The sequence below is a fragment of the Dasypus novemcinctus genome, chromosome 5 (genome assembly GCF_030445035.2).
Source record: "Dasypus novemcinctus isolate mDasNov1 chromosome 5, mDasNov1.1.hap2, whole genome shotgun sequence".
Lineage (NCBI taxonomy): Eukaryota > Metazoa > Chordata > Mammalia > Cingulata > Dasypodidae > Dasypus > Dasypus novemcinctus.
In genome coordinates this window covers 84,618,294-84,632,099 of record NC_080677.1, presented here as the reverse complement: position 1 = coordinate 84,632,099, position 13,806 = coordinate 84,618,294, and the positions used below count along the sequence as shown (strand labels likewise).

Sequence of the window (13,806 nt, the reverse complement as noted above, 5' to 3'; positions counted from 1 at the left end):
TTTTGTTGTTCTTGCTTTTTCCATTATAAAAACAATCATCTATGGAGCATTTACTATGTGTGTCTTAGTTGGCCTGGCTGATACAATGGGTGGCTTAAGCAACAGAAATTTATTATCTTACAGTTTTGGAGACTAGATGCCCAAAGTCAAAGTATCACCAGGTCATTCTTTTTTTCCAAAATCTGTAGCATTCTGGTCTTGTGCTGGCATGACTTCTGCCTCTCTCATGTGGAAATATGTGTGTCCTTCTCTAGGTCCATATCTAGCTTATAAGGACCAAAATTTCTGAATTCCTTCTGCCCAAATTTCCTCTGCTTACAAAGATGTCAGTCATATTGGATTAAGTCTGTTCTCATTCAAATAGACTTTTGCCATGTCCTATTTACAAATGAAGTCATAGCTATAACCTGACTCACCTTAACATATTCAATGATACTATTTGCAAATGGGGTGCCCTGAAGTTAGGACCTGAATGTGTCTTTTGTGGGGGACATGGTTTAATCCCTAATAATATGGTAGTTTCATTACATGTGTCCATTATTTTTATAATCATTATAACAACCCAGAAAGTTAGATATTGCTAACTGGTGCTCTAGATAAGGCCCCAAAAGTTAGGAAACTTGTCCATGTTAACTATTAAGTGTGAGAGGAAAAATTATGTAAATAAAATAAATAAAGCTTAAAAAAAAAACCACCATATATAGCACCCATTGACTCCAAGAAGAATTCAGACCTTTGATCTCAATTCAAAACTTGTTGAATTTTAAAGGGGGCTTCTCATTATAATTCAACAATACACTAGTAAAATAATAAAGAAACCCTTGCTTTTGCTTATTGAGGAAAATATATGAATTTTCAAGAGGACAAAATGGCAAGTTTATATTCCATAATAACCAATGGAAATGATAGTGCCAAAATTTAAAAAGTTAAATATCAACAAAACCAAATTTTATTTCTTAAGTGTATCATGGTCTGCTTTTAGTGATACAGATTTTCAAAAGTTTCTTTGAACCTGCAAATTGACTTATTTGGAACAAACCACAAAAATACATAATAACTATAATGTGTATTTATGCACATTATAAGGCTTTCAAACCAACTCTTTCCCTGCCAGAAGTGCCTCAATTTGGTATATTTATTATCTAAATAAGAAAGAAGTATTTCTAAAGGAGTAATCTTTTACCTTTATTTAAATATATATATTTTTTCATTTTTCTGAAAACTGAGAGAATATTCATAAAATTCAAAAGACTGCAGGAAGTGCTTGCTTTTACATAGTCAATAAGGAGTTCTGCCTAGCTGAGAGGCTGTAGCAAATCCAGCTCTTTTGAAGAAAGACCTTTCTGGCTCATGGAATCCTGTTCAAAATGTGTTTTGTCTTTGAATAATGCAGTTTCATTTACTACTCATATCAATACAAAACACTTTACTCCTGTAAAACTAAAAAACTGTAATAGTCATTCTAGACTTTCAAGCTATCATCTCTCTACAGGATACCTCTGGCTAATACTAATAATTATATAACTGTATTCCATTGTCCCTCTTCCATCCTCACTTCTCCTTTTCTGTTGCTCTGTCTTGTATTTATTCTTATAAAGTGAAATTTGTTACTGGCTTATTCAAGGGCATAGTTTGCAACTTTCTTTTACCACCAGTTTAATCTATTACATATTAAAGGTATGGAAATTGAAGTGGGAATGTTTTAAAAAGTCACCAAAAATTCTTTTAAGTTCTATGTGATTTATATTACAGCAACAATAGAACCTGAAATGAAACAAAGAAGATCTCACACCTTAAATTTATACTATACTTCTGCCTGGTTTCTGTTTACATACTGAAAAATTTTCCATCAGGAAATTAGATAGTTGGTAGATATAGATAGAAGATAGATAGAGTTTCAAGGAACATTGGACATGTTTTTAGTAGCACAGAGTATAATTAGTTTGTAATTTTTTGCTTCATTATACTTCCTGGTATTTTCTAACTTTTCAAAAATAAAATAAATTATTTCTATTATCTATATATGCACTTGATTATGTATTCAAATATCATACAAAGGGAAATAAAACTTTAAAATATTGTTTAATTTTTCCTAACATATAAACAATATTAGTATAACCTTTAATCTCTGATCCAATATGAAATGTTTAGTATGTTACACAAACTCACATCCTAAGTATCTTTGGGGTAGATGTACTTAATTTCCAAGACAAGGACTCTATTTGTGCTTAATACTCTGATATGAGCTGATGAGATGTGATTTTTGAGGTTGAAGAGGGACTGGTACAGGAATCCAAAGCTCTGAACCCAAAGTGACAGGTGGACTAAGGGGATTTAATAGACACTGTTGATGCCCTGCACTATATTCCATTGGTCTACATCTGTGTTCCTTGGGATTGGAAGTTGAAAGCTAGCAGTGGGGCAACAGTAAGCCAATGGGAGAAGAGAGTAAGTGAATAATGTCCTGGAATCCCTACCCTCTGATGGGGTAATTATGAGGCATGTTCCACAGTTTCTCGAGTGTTCCCAATGAATGTGAACATGTCACAGATGGTTTTCTAACTCAGTTTACTGAAAGGAGTAAGGAGAGGCACTCCATTTAATAGTACATTATAAATTTTATGCACCCACGTCTTGGAAAATGAGAGTTTGAATCCCTATTTGAACTAGACAATAAAATAAAATAATGTATTAATTTCCAAGAATGAAGAAAATTGTCAATAGTCATTTTTGCAAAAGATAGAGGTCCTGTGAATAACTAATAAATTCTAGAGACACACTGACAACTATAAGATGGACTAGAGAGTAAAGTCTACTTTTAATAATATTACATGACTAGATAACCCATAAAGACCTTTCTTCCTCTACATCATGCAAGGAATAGTAAACTTTGGGGTCTTACTGCATTTTTGTCCCATGAGACAATAATGGCACGAGTCCTCTTCTGATTTGATCTAGTTGCCACATGTATTCTATCATCTCTCCTGGGGATACAAAGACACACTAGCTTTTAATCTTTAGATTCGCCTTTAATTCTCCTCTCTTTCATCCAAGATAGGGCAGAAAATTTTAACCTCAAGGTAGAAAAATCTGATTCTGACTGTTCACAAAAATTCTTATCCTTCTGCCATAAGGGAAAGTTGGAAATATCAAGAAAAGAAACATCCGTTTACATCTCAAAATATTTTCCTCTCGTACTTACTCAAATTGATGTCTCTTCTCAGATATCTCCACTTGCTGGAGACAAAGATGTCTCAGGAATTGAGATCACTGACATCTCTTTTTACTGTAGATGATTTTTGAAACCATGGCTCATGTCTCATAAAACACTATTTAAAGTACAGCTTTTGAAGCCTAGTAAATATTCAATAAATGATACTTATTATTTTTGTAAGACTGGGTTTATAATTGTTTTACCTAGCAATTTCCCCTAGAGGAATGTCACCCAATTTCAAAATCTAGTTAGACTTGATCTATATCCCAAGGTTGCTTCCTCTCCAAAACTACCTTCTTATTCTTTTCTCTCTCCTAACCTGAATGTTCCTTTCCTTACCTATTCATTATAAAAAAGTCTTTCATTCAACCAATATTCTCTGAGGTGTCAGGCACCATACTGAATAAGGGGAGTAACAGAGTGAGCAAAGTAAACACAACCCTACCTACATAAAACTTACAGTCTACTTATAGAGACACATATCAGCCAAGTAAATATTCAAATGTGAAATTGCTATTTCACATGTGCTAATAAGAAAATTTACAAGAGAATATACTTGTTAGGGAAGTCAGGAAAGTATGCTGGTTGACCTGAAATAGAAAGAATGCCTCAGACTCATCCCTCAGATATCAGATAGGTGAAGGGGATGGAAAAGAACATGGCAGAAATAATGGGTTATAAGAAGTCTAGAGTACAGAGAACAAGAAAGGAGCACAACAGAATATAGGGTTGGGGAGTTAGATATGGGTGTGCCCATGTCAGGCAAATAGGTTTTAACCTGGAGTTTAGCTTAAGATCCACAGTACTGAGGTTTTGAAAGCAGATGAGCGGCATGATTATGATGAAGACTGGACTGGGGAGGGAGTAACTGGAAATGGGTAGAACTGGGAAATGGCCATTGTACTGAACAGATCCAGAGGGCTTGGATGTCAGCTTTCCAGAGGGACAGGATGGTGATATGGAAAAATAATGGAGTCCAGAAATATTTAGGTGGTGACATCGACATCACTGGTACTACATTGCTTGTGAGGGAGTGTGTGAAAGAGAGGTACTAAGAGTTACAGGTTTTTAGTTTGGGATGTAAATAGCAGGAAATGGGGCAGCTTAGTTTGGGAAGGAGTGTTAATGTGATGGAGAGACTCTTTTGCATTTATAGACTATTTTACCAGTGTTTGTAAAAACAACAGCAAAAAAACTACCATTGTGATGGAAGGATGCCCATGATTGTATACTTGTAACTATCTATTAATAAAATACAGATCATACTTTAGCTAAGTTTCCTTTCACTAGCCGGTACGTTATTTTATTATAGAGTAGTAACCGAATTCATTTAAAAGAATCATATGGGGGGGCCCGCAACGCCAGATCTAGCCCGCCCGCTCCCTCCCCCCCTGCCAGTTTTGGAAACGCTGCTCAGCGACCCTCCGCACCCCTGCGGACCCTCTGTGGCGCGGGTCGGAACTTTTGGATCGCCGCCCGCCACCTCCTTCCCGCAGCGTCCCTGGGGGCCGGGGGCGCGGCGGGGGCCGGGGGCGGCGCCCTCCTGCGCCGCGCAACGGTGGGCTCTGCTCGCGGTGCTGAAATACTCAGACTAACATGAATGGAAAACAACAGAAAATGGTACTGGAACAGTGGGAATCAGCAATTTTGCACAGGAAGCGTTGGGGGATGTTTACAGTAGTCTTCCTGAGGTTGGGACAAAGTTGAACAAACAAGATGAGTTTGGTGCTTTGGAAAGTGTGAAAGCTGCTAGGGGACTTCATTCTCCTCTGTCAGGAGAAGTAACAGAAATTAATGAAGCTCTTGAAGAAAATCCAGGACTTGTCAACCAATCTTGTTATGAAGATGGTTGGTTAGTCAAGATGACACTAAGGAATTTTTCAGAACTTGAACTGAGTGAAGAAACACATGAGAAATACATAAAATCTATTGAGTGAAAGTGGAATACCTAAATAAACTAGTCTGAACAACTAAATAAAAAGTCTTATAATGTTAGAACTGTAGAGAATTTCAGGAAACTTCTGTGCAATTTTGGAGAAGGAAAAAATTGAAATAATTCTACAAAATTACTAATACGTAATATTTGCCAGATATTTTCTCATTTACTGACACTAAATATCAAATATATATGACCTAACATTGCTTCTTGGAAGGCAAGAATATACTGTAATATCTGGCAATAGTAGAAATGCCCCACTTATTTCTGAGAATCAAATGCTTGTAGATTAATAAGCATGTGATAAAACCCAAGCCTTTGGCAGTATTTTTTGGATGGAATTTCTATTAATATTTTATTCTAATTCAATCCAAGCCCTGTAAAAGATCACACCCAATTTTATATCGCTATCTTACATTCAATATCATGGTGTTCCCTAAATATTATGGGGTCCCACACCCAATGTTATAATACCATACAAACACATGTAACTTATTTCAATATAATAAAGATGAAAGATGACTTTTCCTAGGGCTTCATAAACATAAGTGATTCCTTCCAAAATATGTTAACAATTAAATAACAAAAAAAAACCCCTCTGTTTTAAAGAGTAACAAACATATATGCCATATATGTTACAGACTTTACTATAATAAAATTCACTTTAAGTCCCATCTCCAGGTTTCACCAAGCATATGCACTTGCTTTATGAGCACATATATGACAGTTAAATTATATGTTTACCATTTTCACTGAGGATATTCGACATTTATTGGTTGTGGTGAAAACAAATTGGGTAATTTTGCTGCCTTAAAAAAGACAAACCCACTACAACAACTTGATACTCTGCTTTCAAAGATGGACAGTTTCTGTTTTCAAATGTGAATCGTTTTTACACCTTTTCTTTTATGGGCATAAAATAAAAAGAATTATAGACACTGACAAGCATTGTTAACCAAATTTTTACAAATAGGATACTTTAATTCAGTTAAAAGCAATTTAAGAGACAAGTCATTAGGTGATTTAAGTGCAATAAAATCATTAAGAAAGTTTTTGGCTTGCACAATCTGTGTTGTTATTCCCAGGTTGTTCTGCTGCGGCAGACTTATTTTGCATTGTAATTTATGATCAAGGTTAGAGGTGTTCTCTGAAAACTTCAAATTTAATGATGCCTATTCCCAGACCAGGGTTCTTTCTCACCTTCTCAAGAACATTTAAAGAGACTTTTCTTGGGGAAATTATTGCCATTGGGATGGTCTAGAGGGTATAGATATATATATATTTTTAAGATTTATTAATTTATTTATTTCTCCCCACCCACTTGCTGCCTGTACTCGCTGTCTGCACTTGCTGTGTCTGTTTCTTTTCCTAGTTTTCTTCAGAGGCACCTGGAACTGAACCTGAGACCTCCGATTTGGGAGGGAGGTACCCAATCTCTTGAGCCACCTCCATTCCGCATTTTGTCATGTCTCTCATTATGCTTTCCGCCTGTCTCTTGTTGTGGCAGCTTGCCACCCCTGCCCATCATGCCATCTTGCCATCTTCTTTAGGAGGCACTGGGAACTCAACCATGTGGTAGGCAGGAGCCCAATTGCCTGAGCCACATCCACTCCCCCTAGATATCTTCTTCAATACTAGGCCAAAAAGACAGCTACACTCACAGTTCTCCTCCACCTGCTTAATAGAAAAGGGAGAATTGGATCCCTTATAAACCTCCAGTTACAATATTTTAGTATCGCAGAATGTTTGCTAGAGTGCTAGAGATTCAGCTCTGAATTATAAGACCATAATCGGCTATAGAATATCTGGCAATCCTCCTGTTCATTTCAGTAAATAACCCAAGATTTAAAGTGAGTAGGGAAAGATTCCTGTTAACAAATGAAATTATGTTTGTAATTTCAAACTTAAAAACAAACAAACTCATCCTGAAAATTAGAGGAGTTCTTACATATACACTGTAATGTATCACTAGGACAATATACTGAGGTAATATTATTTAGCGTCCAATTTTCAAATTCCATTCCATCGTGATCTAAGGACCTTTTAGCTAGGGAAATAAAAACAAAATGCATAAGTGTAGTTGAAGCTATGTTTGGTGGTACCTCAGGCCTTTGGGTTTCATTTAATGGCAACCCTTCATTTAACTCATTAATAAATACATTATTTTTTATGCACCTAAGAAAGGAAATAGTTGAAATCAGGAAGAGGGAGGATTAATTTTTATCGTCGTTCTTATTTTTCATGCTACATGAACACCCTAAGTTTCATTTGTATTGTGTAAAATGTGGATAAAAATATCTACTTCAAAATTTTGTTCTAAGGATTTGTCAGACAACAAAAAATTGAGGAATGTCCAAAACATTGCAAATACTCAAAAAAGGGGGCTTACTTATGTTTTGCAAAACTTTGTTGGTCAACTCCTATAAGGCAAATTATATGGTAATAAGGAAACAAAGTAGTAAAAAACAGAGCTTTTGAAATCTAGAACCTTGCATTCTACTTGGGAAAAACAAAGCAAATATACATATCTGTGGTATACAATATCATGTGGTAAATACTAATAAAAGAGGTATATATTAGGTGCTAAAATTGTAGAAGACGATGTTATCCCTGCCTTACCAAATCTAGGCATGGTGTAAAGGTAACATTTCATGTGAGCCTTGGTTGCTGAACAAGAAATTTTGAAACTAGAAAAATGGGGAAGGATACTTAAAAGAGAAATATGTGTGTAATGGTACAGATCTGTGATTGTGCTAAAAATAGTGTTTATGAGAAGAGAGATAAGTTGTATGGTTTGAGGAAAAGGGTAAAGGTATGATTCAAAGGAGGCTGGGAAAAACACTATAATGATTGGGAAGGTTCAGAAAATTTTCAAACAAGAGAGTGAAATGATTGAACTTGCCTCTTATGAAGATTATTTTTTTCAAAAATGTGGAGAATTCATTGGAGCTATGAGAAACCAAATGCAGGGAGACTTTCAGGAGACAATTTCAATGGTTCAAGACAAGACAGGATAGAGACTGCATCCAAGCCTGTGGAAGTTGGAGTTGGAAAAGGGTGTAAGTATCCGAGTGATATTTGAGAGAAAAATTAGACATAGTAGCTTGAATGTAAGTGAAATGTTCAGAGAAATATAAGTTAAATTAATTCTAAGACTTTGGGTTGCCAATATGAGGTGAATGGTTGTTATAGTTATTGTAAAATAAAATGTGTAAGTGTTAAAGCAAAATTAATGATGGAGAATTGGGTTTATAGCATATGTAAAGTAAAATATAGGGCAAATAGTATACTTAAAGTTAGAGCATATAAAGGGACTTAGGCTGTTGTAAGGTTCTTACATTGCTTATGAAGTAGTTTTATTTAAATGTAAACTTTGATAATATACATATTTTAATATTTAGAGAAATCAAAAATAAAATTTTAATGCAGATAATTATAGCTAATACATCATTATAGGAATGACATAGAGAATTTTTTAAAATGTGATTTATTTTAAAGAAGGCAGCACAAGAAAAACAAAGAAATGGAAAATGAATAGTATAAAAATAAAATAAATACTAAGATGGAAAGGCATAATGAAACTATTTCAATAATTACATCAAATATAAACAGAATTTTTAAAAAGATACTCCAACTAGAAGGGAAAAATGAATAAAAAAGCAAGACACAACTATAGACTGTTTAGGGAAAAAAACACCTATTTAAAAGACAAAGGCAGAACGAAAGTAAGAATACGCATTGATGAACCATGAAAACATAAAGTATGAGAAAGTTATATCAATATTATTAAAAAATAGAGTTTTATGAGAAAATTTTGCAAGAAGAAAGAGGAAGATTCATGAAGAGAAAGGATCTAGGATATAAAGACATCAATTGTAGATGTAGCTAGCAACAAAGTTTCTAAATACATGAGGCAAGATTGAGAGACCAAAACGGATAAATACACAAATCATGAGCCAAATAGTTGAAAATTTTAATAGCCTTCTATCAGCAATCTAAATAATAAGCAGACAGAAAGATGATTTATATATTTGAAGAACACTATCAAACAACCTACTTAATACAAATGGACAATACATATTTCTTCAAGTATATATTGAATATTCTCTAAATTCGACCATATCTGGGTCAAACAAGCAGAACTCAGTACAGATAAGCAGAACAGAATACACTTTTTAGCTATGGAGGAATTAAATTAGAAATCAATAACAAAAACATGGTATTGGAAATTAAATTGTATCTTTCTATATAGTTATGGATCCAATAAGAAATTAGAAAATAAATTAGAAAATATTTTTAATTAAATGATAACAGAAAACAACATAAACTTATAGCAGTTGAATTTGTGATAACACCTTTAATCAAAAGCATACTCAAGGACAAGAGGACTATAATGATTTCCTGAAACATTTAAAAAGGCAATAATGCTGCCAAAAATCTTACAGACAATAAAAGAGGAGGGAACTCATTCCAAATTGTTATATGAGGCTAGTATAACCACAACACCAAAATCTCACAGAGAAAAAAATATGAAGAAAAATAAAAGACAAATTAAAACATATTAGCAGAGTGGATCATGTAATGCATACAAAGATAATGCAACACTAGTACATAAAAATAAAATTCATCCCACAAATGCAAGGTTGATTTAGTGTTGAAACACTCATCAAAATAATTCACAACAGTAACAGAGTAAAAGAGAAAAAAACTTTCTTTTCAATAGGTAGAAAAACATCATTTGCAGAATGCAATACAATTCTTAATAAAATTTCTTCGTATTTTCAGAATTGAAGGTAATACTTTCAAATGATAAAATACAGTCCACAAAAACCCATAGCTAACATCGTACTTAATGAAATAGTAAACATATTTTTCTTAAGATTGGGAGCAAGGAAAGGACATCTGCTTTCACCACTTGTACTCAATAATTTACTGCAGGTCTTAGCCAATTCAGTAAGAAAAAAAAGCTTAAGTATTATAAAAGATCCAATAAATCATCTGTTATAAAGGCAAAATTGTATATACAGATATCCCTATGGGATCTCAAAATAATGTAAAAATAAAAAAGAAATTTACGATATTCATAGGGTATATGATCATATACAAAATTAATTGTATTTCCATATGTTATCAAGTAACAGTAGAAAACAAAATTATTGAAAAAATTAATACTATTAAAAAGGGCATAAAAATACACCTCAGTGAAAACTACAAAATAACATTTTAAAAATTTAAGTAAATGATAGATTAATGGAGACCTATGCAACTTGAATAAATTTTAAAAGTCAATATTTTTAAGATACTGTTTCTCTCTAAGTTTAACAATAGATACAAAATAATCCCTATTAAAATTCAGAAGGTTATTTCTCAACTATTGCTAAGTTGATTTTAATTTCTACAGAAATGCAACCTAAAATAGTCAAACAATTTTGAAAAGGAAGAACAAAACTGAAGGACTTATGCTTCTTGATTTCAAAATTTAATACGAAATTACAAAAATCAATATAGCATTGTGTTGGCCTGAGGATAGATTAAGCAATCAGTGGAAAATAATAGAGAGAACAGAAAGAGACCCAACATATGTAGTTAATTGATTTTCAGCCAAAATGCCAAATTATTCACAGGGAAAGGAAGATAATTTTAACAAATGTTGCTGCAACATTTCATATTTGTATGGGAAGAAATGAAACATGATGCCTTACTCACTCCATAAACAAATGTTAATTTGAGTCATATCATAAAGCTAAGCATAAAGCTCAAACCCATAAAGTTTCTAGAAACAAACACGGGAGTATATCTTTCAAACTTGGAAAAGGCAAAGATTTTTTAGATAGGACATAAAAAGTGCTAACCATATAAGAAAATCATTATAAATCTGAGTTTATCATACTTCAAACTTTGTGTGTCACTCAAATACTGAATAGGATGCTATGTACTAGGAAAAATATTCACCATGCATGTACCTGTCAAATAACTTATATCTTAAATATATAAAGGATATATATGTACCATTACAGTTGTGCATATTTAAGTATAATAACAAACTTCTTTTTATATATTTATACATGAATAGAGGGAAAATTTGAAAAGATATTTCACAAACACATGAAAAGGTGCAGAACTTTTATAGTCATGAAAAAATAAACACAATGGGTTTAATTAAAACCATTACCAGTCCACACTTTCTTTAATAGCTAAAATTAAAAAAACACAATCACCAAAAGTTAATGAAAATGAACAGCAACAGGATCTCTTATACAGACTACTGGGTGTGTAAAATAATACGACCACTTTGAGACCTGTTTGGCAATTTCTTATTGGATTACAAACATCTATCCCATGACTCAGTAACTCTAATCTTATATATGTAAGAGAGAAATGGAAAAAAAAAATTCACAAAAAAGGACTGTAGAAGAATATTCAGAAGAGCCGTATTCATAATAGTCAAAAAACTGGAAACAACTCAAATATCTATCAACAAGCCAATAAGAAAACTATTTGTGTTTATTCATGGAATGGGACACCACTCCACAACAAAAAGAAATGAAATAATATTATACCCAACAACGTGGGAGAATCTCAGCACTATGCTGAGAAAAAGTCAGAAAAAATCTGAATATTTCCATTATATGAAGATTTAGAAAAGGCAACATCACTGTATACTAAAAATTGAAATAAGTACATATCTATAAAATAAATGCAAGTGTCCACCACCAAAGCATTTTACAAAAGGAAAATATCTCAAATAGTATTCAGATTAAAACCAGTACCACCTAGAAATTAGCAATGATGAAAATATTATAGTTAATAACCTATATAGCCCACCTGAAATAGCATCCAGAAGAATATCTCATGGCCTAACGATGTACATTAACAGAAAAAAAAAAAGAAAAAATAAGAATATCTCATGGTCTAACTATGTACATTAACAGAAAAAAAAAAAAAAAGAAAAAATATTCAGCCCAGGAAGTTAGAAAAAGAATAAGGAAAGGAGAATAAATATACTGAAAAAATAATAAAGGCAGTAAATACTGAACAAAGAAATAAAATTTATTAAATTTGTGAGAGATGCATCTATGAAGGATAGGAGAATAAAACAGATAAATCATTTTCTAACTTTAAAAAGGAAAAAAGACATACCAACTAAACAAGAAAAGATGAAAATTTTCACAGGTGAATACATTAAAGAATTGTATATTATTTTGCTTAATCTGGGAAAATTAATTTGGAAATCTGGATGAAATTGTTTATAATAACTCATTTAAGGGAGCAAAATAATTGAAACTTAAAAATTACCTTAGAAGAAATATGGAAACAACCATCCCCCAACCATTCACACATGTCAAAATATAGCACTAGTCACAGATTCCACAGGAAATTCAGAGAGTTCTACCAATTATTCAAGTAGCATAAAACCCCTATGCTATTAAATTATTTGTAAGCGTCTTTAACATATCTAAACAAAGGTAACAGATGAGCAAAGAAAATTACAAAGGCATTTCACTTATGAATATTTGACATAAACCCTAAATTTAATCTTTTCAAACAGAACACATGAGCGTAATGAAATACTTATCCATAATTAATTGGGTGCTTACTGTATTCAAGCATAATACATATTGATAGAATCTATTAATATAATCTACCATATTAATATAGATTCAAAAGTAAAACTACATTTACTTCATAAATGTTTAAAACTATTTGATAAAATTGAACATTCACATTTGATTTAAATAGTACTATTTAAAAATCAAACAGTGATAGAAAGAAAGTTGCACCTATAAGAAAACAAAAGCTCACCTGTGTGGAGGAGAGAAGAATTTTATTAACAATCTTGCAAGAATAGGGTGCTGGACCTGGACAAAATGGTCAGTAAGCGAAATAACAAGAAACAGCAATATTTATAACCTAAACCTAATACTTGTCCCTCCCCTGCTTCCCATTGATTGGGTACTTCAGGGGTTACAGCCAATGGGAGAGATCTAGCTAACTTTCCCAATTCCGCTCTGTTTCCAGCTCTTGTGTTCCCTACGCTCCCCCACACCTTGGCGTTGCTTCACTCTTGGCCCCACCCCCAACACTCACCATTGGCTCTCCCTGCTCTAGCCCCACCCCCAGCACTCACCATTGGCCTTCCCTCCGTTCAGCACCACTTTTCAAATTCTTGGAGCGCCAAAGGTGCTGGAACCCCTACCCTCCTTCCTCCAAGAGCAGAGCCTGCTCCAGCTTCCCTGTATGAAAAATTAAACTTAACATTTTCCCACAATAGTCAAAGCTATCATTATTTACACACACACACAAAATGTGCCTAGATAACTAAATTGAATCAATTGAAAAACTATTTTTAAAAAATAACTACGGTGTCTTAGGAGTTGAAAATAAAATTGATATTAAAATAAATTGTTTTCCTCTACCAAAACCAATCCAGTCCAATAAGATTCCATTTTCAAAACAACAAGAAAGTATTCAATATCAATAAAAAATTTAAATAATATGTAAGATTCATATGAAATAAATTTTTTAGCTTTTTTTCATTTTTAAAGAATCTCTTTTTTAAAGATTTATTTATTTATTTATTTATTCCTGGGGAGGCTGCACTTTCTTTGGCGCTGGGCGGCTCTCCTTACGGGGCGCACTCCTTGCACGTGGGGCT

General features: G+C 33.2%; 1 long non-coding RNA gene across 1 annotated transcript in view; it reads right to left on the bottom strand.

The window, feature by feature from the left end:
• The window catches only part of LOC131278520 (uncharacterized), a 28,602-nt gene extending 15,226 nt beyond the window's left edge, over positions 1-13,376 (bottom strand). Inside the window, exons 1-2 of the long non-coding RNA XR_009185858.2 lie at positions 13,279-13,376; positions 12,954-13,009 (exon numbers count right to left, since the gene is read on the bottom strand). This is a non-coding gene — a long non-coding RNA (uncharacterized lncRNA). The remainder of the gene's footprint in view (positions 1-12,953; positions 13,010-13,278) is intronic.
• Positions 13,377-13,806: the final 430 nt, after the last annotated feature.